The 13,539-nt window shown below is 39.9% G+C and overlaps 1 protein-coding gene across 8 annotated transcripts in view; it reads right to left on the bottom strand.

Moving 5' to 3' along the window:
• Positions 1–12,125, bottom strand: part of CSNK1G3 (casein kinase 1 gamma 3) — a 132,036-nt gene extending 119,911 nt beyond the window's left edge. For 3 of the 8 annotated variants that reach the window (XM_068535772.1, XM_068535773.1, XM_068535779.1), the window contains exon 1: positions 11,696–12,031. The gene's annotated coding sequence lies outside the window, so the exon portion shown is untranslated. Of the gene's footprint in view, positions 1–11,695 lie in introns of all 8 variants that reach the window. The other 5 variants (XM_068535774.1, XM_068535778.1, XM_068535776.1 and 2 more) reach the window with 3 other exon arrangements.
• Positions 12,126–13,539: the final 1,414 nt, after the last annotated feature.

The raw sequence follows: 13,539 nt of genomic DNA, 5'->3' as shown, positions 1-13,539 counted from the left end.
AAATACATGTACCACAGTGCTCACGACCCATTACCCTTCAGTATTTAAAGATGGAAAGAAGGCAAAAACCATATACACAGAACACTATCACTGAACAAGCAGTACAATAATCACTCCCCTACAAAAGGTCCTCTTTACGGAAATACCAGAATATGCAGATTTACTTCTGTCACCTTTCCAGCAAACATTTTTCTGTATTTTTCTGATACAGAATACCATAAGTATGAACTTCTCTGGCTGAGGAATATTATTTTAAAGGGGGTGGGGACAGGGAAGTAATAAAGAAAAGAAAAAGAGAAAAAGAAACAGACAGGATGGGGGAAAAAAAAAAGAAGCCAGAGTAGGTATAAAGATTTTTGCAGTGAACTCTTAAAAACAAATTAAGGAAGTTTAAGGAAACTAAAATAGAGGCACTGCAACCACACCCCTTCTTTCTGTTATGGAAAAGGAAGCCAAGATACGTAAAAAGAGGGCTGCCTGCAGGTGTTGTGGCATGAAGTTACCATGTACAGAGGTAAAATTACATAACCCCAAGGACTAAAGAGAGTGTGATGAATACTCAGCTATTCCAAAGTTACCCAAAACATTTTCCATCTCAAGAATCCTAATTACACAATGCTTCTGGGACCACAGTGGGCCACCCAAGACATAGTGTCAAAAAACCAGAAAAACTTTCAACTGCTAAAGAAATAAACACAGATTAAAATAAAGTGCCTCTTGGTATATACATATTTACAAGAGTAAAAAGCAAAAGAAATTTACCAGGATCTTACTCAAACTCCATCTCACAGTACTAAGATGCTGAGTAGTTTCTATCAAGAAATAAATGGTAGAAGCAAATTAATGCAGTTCCACAGTTCCTTTTCCAAAGTTCCTGCAGTTAAACATTTTGGAATTCAGAATTTCAGGGCATTTTTGACAGGTGATACTGTGTGTAAACACCATATACTTTTGAACACCCATAGAGAAAGCTGTAATGGCACAGAGAAGTCTGGGACAGCACACTATGATTAAACATTTACTATTTTTGCAGTGAAACCTACAAATACATGAAATAAAGACAAACAGTTCACAACAGGTTTTGTGAAGAAAACCAATTTGTGCCAAACATACAAAAAAAGAATTTTGGTTTTCAGAGCATTTTAGATGTCAGAATTGTTGATAAGGAATTGTGGTCCTACAGAACAGTACCCATTACTCTATTACTAATTATATGTGCAAAATGTAACTGGTAACCTCTTTATCATGTGCTTTCATTGTAGTATTTTGATGAACTCAAAATAATTGTAAAAGTCTCCCAATGGTTCACACATAATATGCCCTCTACACTCTATCCATTCTTAAATTTCTCTAACACAAATTCTCCTATCAGGGCAGTTTACAGAAATCTAACCCTTGAAATTTATAGAAGAAATGCAAATCCAATTTTGCCACCATGCAAAAAATGTTCATTGAATGGAATTTAATGTATTGAACTCATAAAATGGCTTGCTCTTATGTTGTCACAAGAAAAATGCTAAAACTGGTAAGAGTGTTCCTGACCTAGAAAGCAGTAGCAAATGAGTTACCATGGACCCTGATTTGCCATAAATGATAAGATACAATAATCATAAAACCCTATTATCATAGTGCATTTATATGTATACATTTACTGACTACATACAATATAAACAATATACTACACGCACAATATACTATAACTGAAGTACTAAACTATTTCTACCGAGGGGAAAAACAGAGACAGTACCTCATCAACAACGGTATAAAAGAGAGTAAAGCGGTAGAAGTACAGTTATACTAAATAACCATTAAGGCCCCTTCCATCCTTACGTTCCATGAAAAATACAACTCAATGATACTGCAAATGTGATAAATATAACTAATAAAATATGATAACTAAAACTAATCAAATTTTGATAAGCAACATTCTTATACTAACTTTAAAGATAGGATTGCTTTCATCACTTAGGTTTCTTAAGATTCCTAGGAGCATCTGAATTGGTACCTTAATTTATTCTAGATAAATTTCCCTTTAACAAATTTTCCAAACTTCAAAACTCCTCTAATTTTGGTGCTATACTATTCAAAAGCTGCTAATGAACAAGGAATATAGTAGCTTCACTAAGCATTCTGAGTATGAAACCCTGAAGAGAAGTCATTTCATTAACCTGGTCCTCTTGCATATATTTTCTATGCATTTCTATCTCATCTTCACACCTCCATCTCCGATTAAAAAGAGAATTTGAAAGTATAAGGAAAACATTTTTTAAAAAAAAGCTAACAGATGTGTATAAAAAGAAGGAGAAATCAGTCATTTTCAACCCTGAAGCACACTGGAATCACCTGTAGAAATCCTAAAATAGATCAATGCCTTGGCCCCATCCCCAGATTCAAATATAAAGTAGCATGGGTAGAATCCCAATATCTGTAATTTTTTCAAGCTCCCCAGAAAATGTTAATGTGAAGTCAGGGCTGAGAACCACTGGTCCAAGCTGCCTTCTCCACAAATCCTTTTCTCTCATCTACTAGTAAGTTAGCACTCCCAGCCCTACAGCAAGGACTGAAAGCACTGTCTTTAAAATTGCCCTATTTTGTTCTCTCGTTTACTCTGTCACAGAAAAAAATTTACTAATTTTCAGTTGGAAGATTTTTTTTAAAGTGGGTACGGTAAAATTTATTTTAACTTATTTGAAATTCTCATTCCCAGCGCTCAGGATTTTATTTTTCAATCAGCCTTCAAAAAACAACCTTCATTAGTAGAGTATTTAGATTAACAGTATACAATAAACACACAATACACATTCCAGTTATCAACTTTCAACAGACTATCAGAAAATACTCAAGGGAATGAGTTTAAAGAGCTGATTACATTTTGATATTTTAACTACAAATATTTTCAGAATCTCAAATATATAAATATTAGCCATAATATGCCCTGACTCTCATATGATAGAAAAAGAACTCAGTAAATAATCTACCACTTTTTAAAATAAAAACTGGCATTACAAGATTCCACATCTTTAAGATTTACACTTTTTTGGGGGGGGGGGGGGCAGTGTTCAAGTTGTTTTCAGATCCTTGGAACAAAAGGAGAAAATAAAATAATGTTTTACAAAAATATGCATCTACAAATACCAGTTTCTTTTTCAAATGTCACCAACAACTGATACCTACTAGTTTCACCTCCAAAACAATGCTAGGTTATTTTTGCACACCAAATTAGGATTTTATGAAAAGGCCTTATAGCCATGTGTACACACACTGTAAGACTAGTGGAATAGTCTTACGGGAATTTTCTCTCCCTATAACATTACCTACTATATTTGCCTGCCATTTGAAAGTATTCATTGCTAGAATATATAATAAGTATTTCACAGAAATAGAAAATAAACATAACACAGACTGGGTGTAAGGGAAAAATAACATTTTCACTTCCCTTTTTACTATAGGAAACTCTGACTATAACTTTGACTCCAATATATCATACTGATACCTTGCCAAGTGTACCACTTGAAGTCAAAACCAAACAAGTTAAAAAAATAGATAACACAATTAATAATTAGAAAAATTCAGAAGTCCACTACTTTTATAAAATATACTTGTACCAAATGGTATCATACGGCCAATTTCAACTTAAAATTTTAAGATATATAATTTGTAGTTAAGTCCAATTTTTAAAATAAATACTATTACAAAGTATCAGTGCATTCAAGGCACACTCTATTCAAGGTAATATACAATGAAAGCAGAATTATATGTTAAATTCTAGGTTGGTAGAAAACATCCCACCCCAGAATTTTATTTTCTTCCCTCAAAAAAAAAAAGTAATATTTTTTTCCAATGGTAAAAATAATGCACAATCACACCTGAAAATCCAAACACTACAGAGAAGTATAAAAAGTATAAAAATAAAAATCATTCCAAATCTATAAATATCTGTCATTAACGTAAATATCCTTCCAGGGCATGGATGGATTTACTCTGTATATTTATAACAACACTGCAACAATTAGAATTACAACAATTAATTCTGTATATTAATTATGTATTTATACATACATGTATCTCCATGTATGTCCCCATACACACACACACACACACACACACACTATTTTCTTTTACATATACTGAAAACAAAGAAATCTTTAAGATAACAACTTTCTTGAAAATAAAAATATATGAATTGTTCCAAGCACTCATTCTGCTTCTGCATTTTCGTTTCAGCAGTCCAGGTTTTGTCGACTGCTTGAGAGAAGATTAAAAGATTTGTCTGGGGCTTCCCTGGTGGCGCAGTGGTTGAGAGTCTGCCTGCCAATGCAGGGGACATGGGTTCGAGCCCTGGCCTGGGAAGATCCCACATGCCGCGGAGCAACTGGGCCCGTGGGCCACAGCTACTGAGCCTGCGCGTCCTGAGCCTGCGCGTCTGGAGCCTGTGCTCCGCAACAAGAGAGGCCGCGACAGTGAGAGGCCTGCGCACCGCGATGAAGAGTGGCCCCCGCTTGCCGCAACTAGAGAAAGCCCTCGCACAGCAACGAAGACCCAACACAGCCAAAAATAAATAAATAAATAAATAATTAAAAAAAAAAAAAAAAGATTTGTCTGTTTGCTTGTTTTACTTAAACACGCACACACACAGACACACACACACACCAACTCTGGCTACAATTTTCCAAACCCTGAGAACCCAGATATCTGTATTAAAGGTACTTGGCTGACTGCTTTACGTAACTAGCCCATGGTCCTGAGCAAAACTGCAAAGTAGACAAAACTTTTCATGGCCTCCCACCTTTTGGTCAGAAAGAGCACTACACTATCAATGATAGGAGAGTTCTACCAACCAGGTGTGTGACTTAAGCATTTCACTCAACCGTCCCACAATTCATTTCAATTCTAAGTCTGTGATTCTCCCCTGCCCCTATTCCCCCACAATTTTTATTTATTTTTTATTTTTTGCTGTATTCAAGATATGTAACACCTATCTTTCCCTCCTGCCTCAATCAGATTCCTTGATTCAAAATAAACCATTTCTCTGACTGATAAATTCCCATTTCCTCAAGGCATCTATTCTCCTCCAGGTATGACAAAGAAATCTGATGAGATCAAAGATGTGGACAAGTTTTGTCCAAGAAGGAGGGTAGCAACACAGAAAAAAATTAAATAAGTTTACAAGTACAAATGTTTAATTTAAAGTTAAAATAGCTTTATGAGTTCCATGAAAAAAAGTATAATCTTTAACTGATTTTACTGACTCAAAGTTAGTCAATAAGAAAACCAGCAGTGATTTCAGTTCCTAAAATATTCATACCTGAGCATATTTAAGAGAGTCACATAGAAGCAGCTTTCTAATCTTTCATCCGTTACATTGTACAACACTTTAAAGTTCAAAGTGCATTTAGATGCATTATTTATTTTCATCCTTAAAACAAGTAGCTGTGTAGATGTGGTGGTCACTATTGATTGCCTCTCTAACATCCGTTTCCCCCATATTCCTCCTTCCCACAATTTTTTAAAATATCCTCCCTCCACCATGTAACTCAGGGAAATGTGACCCCATCGCCAATTGCAAGGGTATATATCCTGATTGGTAGAAACTCACTATGATAACCCTGTCCCCCTTGTCATAACTGGTTTGGAAGTGTACGTGACCTAATTCTGGTCAATAAAACATGAAGGGGAAAATATGCTGGTAGGCTTGCGCAAAAGATGTCCTGGCCAGTGCACCAGGATCTTGCCACCAGTCTGAGGATGAATCCAACACACATGGGAAAGCAGAGCCAAGTAAATTTCACAGAGGCTAACCAAAGCTCTGAAAAACGAACCCTGCCTTCATACTTCAGCATTCCATTTCAGGAGGTACTGCATTTCAGGCGTTGTAATGTAGTGACACCAAGATAAATAGTATACCCCATCTACCTTTCCTTCTCCAACTTCGACCTCCTTTTTCAACACCTATAAGCTTTCCTTTGCCTTTGGGCTGAGCTAGACAAGAAAGGCAAGTAGTTACTGTAAGCTGTTAGACCAGCACCCTTTGCACCAAGCTCAACTGCTCCTGGGTATGGCATTTCCTCTTCCAAAGGACAATTTCCTCTACCAATTCACTCCTGCAGTCCCTACTCAGGTTGAGGAGATGGTGGAATTACAAGAAGGCTCTCTCCAACCCTGATGCTGTAATAAAAGCTGTAAGGTAACATACAAAATCAGAGGAGGGATCCTATCAGGAAACATGTGGGAACCATGTGACCTGATAATTAAACAATTCACCCTAACGTATGAATGACTATATGTTCAGGAATACCAGTATTTCTCTTTTTTAAAAGAGGATGCTGTTAAACAAATCTCTATGAGAGAGTATAAACTAGGTGTTACTTTAGAAGTAGATACCCCTTTAATATATTATTATTAACCAAAAGTTCATAACTTAGTTAAAAAGGAGAATCATAAAAGAATCTACCTTAAACAGTTTAATGCAACTAAAACATAAAAATATACAATCACAAAACAGTCTTTTAATGCAGGGCCAAGGCCTTTCCTTCAAGCATGAGTCCACGGATTATAGTTCTACTTTATCTTTCTTGCAAAAACCACACCCATAGTACATCACCTGTGATTTCCAGTTTGTTTCTTAAGCATGGACAGACATCTCACAAACACTTATAAGCAATTTTATTGCAGAATCTTATTGCAAAATCTACAACTTTTAGGGTTTTTTCCCTAGTCATTTAATTTCACCTACACCGATTTTAACTGTAAGTGACTTCAGCTACTCACCTGTTTCCAAAGCAGCCACTGGCTCTCATACAAACACCTTTTCGCCTTCATAGTTCACTGAATAACATCTCATTAAACTATGTAATTACAACAAGTACAACTGCCATTAACAATTTGTTGGGTACACAGACAAATGATTCTTGGTAGGTATACATGGTATACAATAACCGGTGGGAATAAAAGTTCAAGAACAAACTAGAGGATAGTCTACTGCCATTTAATGTAGCATGGACATCAAGTAGTAAATGAATGAAGAGTAATAACTTAATCTTTTGAGTGGGTTAAAGAGAGGTGAGCTCAGAGATTCTCCTGTAATAGGCTATCCCCAAAAGTCTTTGCTCATTCTACGCACCAATCAACACTCTGACAACTCATATAGATCAGCAACTCCTAAATTTAAGAGAAGATTTGCATAGCGCCTGCTATGTGCCAGGCATCACATCATGGCACTTTATATAAATTTTCTCAATCGTGATGAAGAATATAATGGCAGAGAAACCCTCTCCCCCGCCCCCTTGTTTTTCTAACGTAGCTATCAGCTAAGGAAAGTAGTTCAACACAAAATCAACTAAATATATGTAATAAATTTGAATACAGTTAAAATCTGCATTACCTCACTGAAGAAGAAAGCATTAGAAATTTGTGTTTAAGAAAAAGATTATATACATCATGAGATTTTACTAATTACAGTAAAAGCTATAAAAAATGTGGACGTGATATAGTCATGTGGACATAGATTTTAGCTATAGATTTTCATTTAATTAAATTATAACTATGTGATATATCATTAGTAAAGAAAATGATCAAAACGTGTGTCTTATCTACCAAATACACAAGCACTTCAAGTTCACTGTTAAGAATTCTTCCTCAGAACTAGGATGATTGGCAGGGAGTAGAAGGAGAGAACATAATATAATAGAGTTTAAGAACAAATCACTATGCACCTTCCATAGGTCCCATTATAGAAGGAAACCCAAACATTTATAGTTCCTAAATCTCAGCTTTGAGAAGGGAGCTAGAAAAAACATGGCTAACAGCAGTCTCCACTGTGTCTCTAAAACTTACCCATCCCCGCTTATCTGTCCCATTCCATGTTTTCTGACTAGTTCAGAGGCTCTCCAAAGTCACTTCACATTAATAGACAATACACACTTGATTTCCACACATTAACAATCTCATGTGTGGTTCTTCCCTACAGATCAGCACAAAAATGATACTCTGAGGTAGCTTACATTACTAGAACCATATCTTCTGCTCCTAGAGACTCACTACTAGTAGAGAACTACAGATATCCCAAAACCGCCATTTCCGAAGAAATTACATCTTAAAGAATAAGCACCCAAACACATACTAACAACACCAATCAATACCACTAAGTGCCAACTGCATGAGAAAAGACAAAAAGGAAGAAGATGGAAGATTAGAGAGGACATCATTGGTCTAAGACTGTGAAGTCAGAAAAAAAAAGAAAAAGATTTAAATATGCACTCTACTACTTCCAAGATATATCTTAAACAGGTTGCTTAAATTCTAGAAAACTCTGCCTCCTACTGTCAAAAGCAAGGCGTACACCACCTAACTCACAGAGTCGTCTTAACAGTTATCATTTATGGTCCTTAGACAAAGTGGGCACTTAATAAATTGTAATAGGTATTGTTATTATCGGGAGGTTCAAGATACAAATTCAGTTATAATGTAAATCCTTATTGAACACTAAGAGGGGAATAGTCAGTAAAAAACTATCCAACAATCTCCCCTGTTACATGACTGGATGATTAAACAATGGTGTCATAAGGGTGATATTTTTCTATGCACTCCTTTGATAATGATTAAGTTTGGGATTAAATTTTTTAGAGTCGTCATTATTTAAGATGACTAAAATCCCTGTATATATTTATCCATAACTGTGGAAGTTTCTCATGTTGTCATCTTACTGGTAGAGTCAATTCTCTTCCTATGTAGATTCTTCACATTTCACTTTATCCAGAGCAAATCTCACCTTAAAGTGTATTAACAATAATATAACTATCCAATGACCTGTATTTTGTTATTTATTGTCTCAGCATTCCCACTATTTAGTTTGATACATCCTTTTGGGAAGCCCTTTGAAACTAAACAACTACTTGTTCCATTCTGAAAAAATCTTAACCAATAAACCACACCAGAATGATGGTCTATTCCCAGCATGAAGGGGATTACAGAGGGGACCCAGAGAAGAAAATGGAAAGATTCCCATTTCTTCCCAAGTCATATGTTTAAAATCTAGATTTATTTCATATAAAACCAATTACCGGGTTACCACACACTCATATCCAAATGCAAGCAAAGAAATATGACAAAGCCATGCAGGAACTGTTTTAGATTATATACTCTTCTGCCTTCCTCCATTAGCATGAATGATAACAAACTGACTATTCTAATTTGTTTCCTTTAAACTTACTAGCCTTATTTGCCTACCTACTTGCTATCAGCATAGAATCTATACACTTGGACCTTCATACTTTAAACTGACTCACTTTTAAATACAAAGCATTCTAGATGTCCATGGACTGATCTCCACCTAATTTTACAGCTTCAATTCCCACAGAGACCTCCTGGCACAGCAGCCTTAGGTCCAGCTCAACAGGCCCCATGATACCAAACCAGCATGCCGGTTCTCAACTGCTCCCTTCACCTACAAAACTACCCACACCACCCCACACACACACAGACCCATTTTGACCATTAAAATATTTTAAGCCCCAAATGGGGTATTACTAGCTCTAAACTCGTTTATAATTCCCCAGTCAAAATTGGTATCTCTCTCTCACACACACACACACACACACACACACACACACACACACACACACACACACGCATGCTTCCATACATTTCTAATAAACCCCACAGGAGTCCTGTGTTGCAATTACTTCTGTGCGTGTCTGCTTCTCCCTTAAAGGTAGCTACTGGGTCTTAGTCCTCCTCATGTTTCTACCACTCCTCCATCCTCACCACACAGTAAAAGTCGCCTGCACGAAGTAAAGGTTCAGGTTGATCTAAACTATTCCTTTGTTCTAACCTAGTTCTTTTATTTGAAGGAATAAGTGACTTCTGTGTGCTGAAGATTTTGTTAATAGTTAATGCTTGCAAATCTAACAATGAAAATGTCAATAATTATATAATGCATTAGTTTTTAAGTTGATGAATGGCAGAAGAGGTCAGTGAGCACAATAAGCCATCACAGAAGAGATAATCATTTTCCAAGATTCCCCCAAAAGTCTCATACATATCAACATTAAAATTAAACTTTCTGTCCCCCATTCTAATAAGAACTACTTACTCCTTATACCTGAGGCATATCCAGAAATGCAAGCACCCTGAATGCAAAAGTGTCTATACACTCTGCTACAAATCTATACCAAAGCCATGCAATTTATTTTATTACACCTTTCTTCCAATTCCCATAAATACGATTTTCATCTTTTGTGCAACTATAAAGGCTAATGTATATAAAATAAGAAAATAATTGATCTTAGCTCAGAATACAGTTGGAGCAAAGTTTGGGAATAATTACAAAATACACTAAACACAACTCTCCACGCTCCTCTGCCAAAAAAGTTATTAAGAATGTCACAAACCAGATCTGATTTTTGGTGGGAAATGTTTTCTTAAATTGGCCTCACATCTTATAACTTTTGTGATATTTTTCTTTCACAATCTGCTTATTTACAGGAAAAGCAAATATTCTTCAAAAATATATACATGGCTTTACTAATTAGATATTTTTAATTTTAAAAAGTATTCCAACTCAGATATAGTTTAACCTCTTTTACTATCTGTGGGCAAATGTCATTCCTATCACAAGAAGTAATTGCAAACGTAAAAGAAATAAGTACTAACTTCTTTCCTTAACTTATTAAAAATCAGTAGGTTTTTAATTGTCCAATTAAAGTCGATGTTCTAAAACCAAAGGTTAAAAAAGGGTCACTTGCTGACCAGCCTTGGTACTCATTACAACAGAGTTAAAACTAATTCGCACAGTGTAGCAACAGTAGCCATCTCCCACACACACTCCCACCCATTAACTTTTCCTCCTTCCCTGGGAGAACTGGAATGATCGTAACACAGGCCTAACTATCCACCCCAGGAGCAAACACACATCTCCATCACCACCCCGCAGAAAAGAAACGCGGGGGCTGTGGACCAAGAGAGCCGACGCTCCTGTGGGTCACTTCCCCTCTGCAAGTGGGAGAAACAAAGCAGCACCCTAACAGTAACCATCAGAGTAATTTTGAGCCCCCGACTAATGCCTTGGATAAGTTCTGAGCTAAGTCAAAAGCTCTATCGAATAGGTAAATCCCTACCCCCCCCCTTAAAACAAACACCCCATCGGGAAGTTTCTCCCAGAAATGAATGCTGGCCCCTGACACCTCCTCCAGCCGACCGACGGCTCCCTCCCTCCTGCCTAAAATCCCCACTCTGAAGGGCCTGCCTAAAATCCTCGCTCCGAAGGGAATTGTCTGGACACAATCGCGGGGCGCTGGGGGCTGCACTCCCGACCTCTCAACCCTCCCCCCAAAAGCCTCTGCCTTTTCCCAGCTCGCCCACCTCCCCGCCGTCCCCACTCGCTCCGCACCACTCGGGCAACTTCTACTGCCAGCCCGGCCCGCCGCCCGCGGACCCCTCCCTGCCCAGCGAGCCCGAGGCGCCCTCGCCCCCCGGCCGCGGCCGTCTCCAGCCCGCGCCTCCGCGCCGCCCGCCCGGGTCCTCGCCCACCCCTCTCCGGGGCCCGCGCCGGCGGCGCCGCCCCCGCCGCACCCCACCCCACCCAGCCCGGGACCCCAGCCCGCCCAGCCCCACCCGGGCAGGAGGGCGCCGCGGCCGCGCCGAGGCAGCCGCCGGGCCGGGGCCTCCCGGCCAGGCGCCAACGCGAACGGGGCTTTACCTTAAAGGCGCGGCCGCAAGTGGCGGGTCGGTCCTGGGCGCGGGCGGCGCCCCCCGGTCCGTCAGTCAGCGGCGGCTGGGGCAGCGGCGGCGGCACATCGCACCCGCCGGCGGCCGGAGGAGGAAAGCGAGGCACGCAGGGAGGGAGCGAGCGAGGTAGGGGAGAAGGAACGAGCGAGGGAGATAACGCAGCTCGGACTCGGTCCCCGCACTACTGCCGGTGCGTCCTACCGCCGCCTCTGGCCGGAGAGTCGCCGCCTGGGCCGCGGCTGTCGCCACCAATGCAGCCGGGAATGAATGCACAGCGGCGCCTCGCTTATCCGGAGGTCAAACATCCTTCTGCCTCGGGCATCCGGATCGGCGCCGGACCCGGAAGTGAACGCTTGGAAAAAAAATTAAAAAGGAAAGCGTCTTTCTAGCGGCGGCGGCCACTCGAGCTGCCCGCATCAGCGAAAAGAGCCGAGTAGAGCCGAAGGTTACACCGACTTGCTCGGATTGGTTGGCTCGCCGACCGGAAGAAAGGCAGCACGCTCATTGGCTGGCAAGGCTTATAAAGGCGAAGCCACGCCTCCCTCCCCACCTCCGCACCGGCGGTGAGCGTAGGGAGTGTGGAGTAATTGTGGATGCGCGATGTCTCCCTGGGTGAGGCCTTGGGAGGAGACGTTTGGCGAGGTCTGTGGAGACAGCTGGGAGAAAACGCTCCCATGGTTTAGAGGAGCTACGAAAAGTTCCCCGCTGCTTGAATGAGCAGAGAGCCTAAGGGCGCCATTGTGCCAAGTCAGGGTGCCGAGGCTTTTCCGGGTGTGCGGAGCACAGCCCTTCAGGTGCCAAAGAATTTTAGGGCCCGGCCAGAGGGAGTGACCTCACTGGGTTGACGTTTTCCCCCCACTTTCTTGTAAATCCAGGGCTGTATCAGCGATTCAGCTGCTTAGAAATGTAAACTGTGGCTCACGTTTGCATTCCGTTTGCTGTCTATAGAGAACTTCGTTTGTGAGTTCAGGTAACCCTCTCGACTATATAATGTGGTAGCTATTATCTCGGTTTTTCTAGTGAACCTCCTAAAGTTCCTAGAGGCCAAACATCACTCAAGTCATCAAATTGTAGACACAAATTGGAACCGATGTTTTCTGACTACTCTCCAGTCCAGTCTGCCCACAGAGGGGAGGCAGAAGATTACATTCTTTCTCTTATGGTTGGTTAACTGGGATGAAGATATGTTACTATGGAAGACCTGTATGGAAATCGATCCACCATGAAGGCATTGTAGAAGACTCTGAAACTATCATTTTTTAAAAATTGTGTCTAAAGACTTTTCAAAAGTCAGACATAAAGGTGTGCATGAGGAAAAATCATAGTCTGGTGCTATGTTTAAATATTTATCAAACATATTTTTATATTTTCAATACACTTGCCGCATCGAGGAAGTCTTCAGTCTCTTCTCTCTCCCTCTTTCTCTTTCCCTCTCTCTCTCTCTCTCTCTCTCTCTCTCTCTCTCTCTCTCTCTCACACACACACACACACACACACACACACACGAAAAATTTGAAAGGCTCCAGTGAAGCAAATGCACTTTAAAATAATTGAGGATTTATCTCATTCTCCATTTCTACTTTAGCAGACTGATGATAGGGTCGATGTGTAATCTGCAGGGGGTAGTTAGTATGGAAAGATGCCGTTCTTGTTTTTGTAATACAACAGTGCCTTTTTTAAACTCTCTACTCTCATGCTTTCTCAAACTGGAGGTTATGAAGTGACTGGTATCACCCATCTTAGAGGAAAGTGATAGTAAGGACTGCTTCTGTGTTTACCACACTACCATCTTTCTGTTAGAGACTCAAAAGCAAC

Source organism: Eschrichtius robustus, chromosome 2, assembly GCF_028021215.1.
Source record: "Eschrichtius robustus isolate mEscRob2 chromosome 2, mEscRob2.pri, whole genome shotgun sequence".
NCBI classification, from domain to species: Eukaryota; Metazoa; Chordata; class Mammalia; order Artiodactyla; family Eschrichtiidae; genus Eschrichtius; species Eschrichtius robustus.
This window is presented reverse-complemented; position numbering and strand designations above follow the sequence as displayed.